Below are 3,021 nucleotides of genomic sequence, written 5' to 3' on the forward strand. Positions count from 1 at the left end.
ACTCCTTCTAGGCTAGTTTTGAATACCACAAACTGCAAATTTGACTGTTTCAGATGAATTTCCACTTAAACTACAAAGAAATGTTTCTGCAGTCTTATCAGTACTGTACTTGATTACAATTGCTTGCAAAGCTTTTTTATGAGCAGCAACTATCAAACCTTCTGTCTCCTTTAAAAATCCATGTCTTAGCCATCTCCTGGATTTTTGCTCTACTACATCTGACACTCATTGGATAAACTCTCCATGAATGACTTTATTTCTAGTCACTGGTCTTTTTCCATAAGTCCTTTTTTATTTCTCCTGGAGATACCCTTCACTATCATTAATCCCCTTTTTATTCACCGCAGTCTACAACATCCATTCATCACTCTGCCTAAGATAAGTATACAATGATTTATTTCGCTTCCTAACTCTCTCCTCTGTCCCAATCAATCTTTTCCGCTTTCCTTTCTTGATAGATAAAACTTAGTCACATTACTTCTAGTGTGAAGGCATCTGTGCATGACCATTAACTTGTTCATTCTTCTGTCCAGTCCACAACTCCCAGACTGTAGTGGACATGCTTACAGCCTAAGCATTGATGCCACTCATTCAGCTTGGATTAACACAGCTCCTTCACTCTTCCAATGTACTCTGATGGGATCATGTCCTTTGTTTTGGTGTTTGTCATCTCTCTACCTGTAAAAGCAAGGTGCTTGTATTCTTCTCTTTCCAATTCCCTTTCATATTTATCATCCAGAAGCTCTACTTTTCTTCCCCTCCTTATTTTTAGGACAGCACACTTACCTAGACCAAACAACATCTGAATATCTTGTAAGTAAATTCATATAAGCTGAAAAAGTGAGTCAAGATGATCCCTGCTAGCAGTATAAATCTTTAGATTCTTCATGAACTGTAAGTTACAAATGGCCTCATGTTCTGTTACCATCTGTAACTAGCTCTAATCTTCTTCAAAACGGACTTACTGGCAGCATAATACCAATATCGGGGTTGATAAATTAAGTACCAGTTACGCACTGGGGTCGATGTAATCGACTTAATACCTATGTCTGTCCTTGTTTGTCCCCTCTGTGTTTAGCCCCTTGTGGGTAATAAAGAAATAAGTAACAGTAAAGGGTCTCCTAGAAAGATTCCTTTCCTGATGTTGACCCACCACCACCATCACCACCACAACCATCATCATCATCATTATTAAGGTGATGAACTGGAAGAATCATTAGCAAGCCGGGCAAAATGCTTAGCATCATTTCATCCATCTTTACGTTTTGAATTCAGATTCAGCAGAGGTTGTCCTTACCTTTCATCCTTTAAGGGTCAATAAGATATGTATCAGTTGAGCATTGTGGTCAATATAACCAACTTAACCCCTCCCCTGAAACTGCAAGCCTTGTGCCACAATTTGAAATTATTATTATTATTGAATGAGAGAGCAGTGCATGGCACTGAGGTACAAATATATGAAGCCCAGTATACCCAACATGACTACCCATCTGTTAAGGGTACACCAGACACATGCATCACAACCATATGTGTGTGACATGGTGATCTCATATCAAGATATACAGTGCATGACCTTGCAGGTGGGACCCAGTTAGAATTCTTTTCAGGTCAAGTAGCCCATCCCATTCAAAAGGTCCCTGAATAAGGGTTGTTTAAGGATATTGAACAAAACACCCATGTTTCCAGTGGTGAAGTATCCAAATTCCAGAGAATCCCTCTCAACACATGGCTATGATGCTCCCCCACTACTTCTGCTTGTGATCAGAGATGTGCATATCGTCAGCCACTAAGGGACATGCTCAACTGGTTATGGCCAAGTAACTGTCAAGCAAATCTGCAGTGTCAAGCAGAATATTTGCTGTAGCCCATCTTTATTTATTATTATTATTATTATTATTATTATTATTATTATTATTATTATTAAGATGGTGAGATGGCAGAATCATTAAAACATCAGAAAAACGTTTTGTATTATTTGCTGAGGTTCACTCCATGTTTCATTCTGCTGGTGGTGGTGGTGGTAGCCATGGGGATAATGAAGCACAGTGCTGGTTAAATACTGCAGTTCATGGTATCAACTAGATTCCTCCCTCAAAATAAGTGGCCTTGTTATTATTTTTGTTATCAATTATTTGTCCTGGAATGATCACAGTGATTTTTCACGTTACTTTTGTTGTTTGTTGTAACCATTCTCGTATCTTTATAATTGAGGTTTAATACCCAGAGCAAGTGAGAGTAAGAAGTTCAGTGAGTGTATTTCTTTTGTAGACATTTTAAAATCAATTAAGTTTTAGACTGAGAATATATGTGTAAGAAGTAGATATATATATGTATATATGTATGTATATTGAAGCTCAGCTATTTTGCTGTACGGATATCATATATATATATATATATATGAGAATACTCATATCAATATATATATATATATATATATTTGCATATGTATAGAAACATACACACACACACATACCCCCCCACACACAGAGGTATGTGTGTATGCACATGCTGTGTGTGTGACTCTATGTTTGTTTACATCATTTGCTCACATATTTGAAAGTCATGATATTTGCAGTTTTCTATTGGCAGTTGTCCTGTTCAGAAATCATCCACTTTTCTTTGTGTCTCAAAAGCCAAATGTACTTAAAAAATCCATAACTTGAAAAACAGGTAAGGGTTAGTGCCATGGAGGGTATCTGGCTGTAAAACAATGCTTCAATAATATATTCATTTAACCTATGCTAATATGGAAAATGGGATGTAAAACAAACAAATTAATACGGTTCTATATCTAAGAGATGAGGAATTATATACATTATTTACATTTGACGGATATTTGTCCTCATCTTGTTTGTTGTTAACACAACGTTTCGGCTGATATACCCTCCATCCTTCATCAGATGGTTTGGGGATATTTCTTCTTCTTCTTCTCTTCTTCTTCTTCTTCTCTTCTTCTTCTTCTTCTTCTTCTTCTTCTTCTTCTTCTTCTTCTTCTTCTTCTTCTTCAACTGGGGTCTGGGA

The sequence above is a fragment of the Octopus sinensis genome, linkage group LG13 (genome assembly GCF_006345805.1).
Source record: "Octopus sinensis linkage group LG13, ASM634580v1, whole genome shotgun sequence".
NCBI lineage: Eukaryota > Metazoa > Mollusca > Cephalopoda > Octopoda > Octopodidae > Octopus > Octopus sinensis.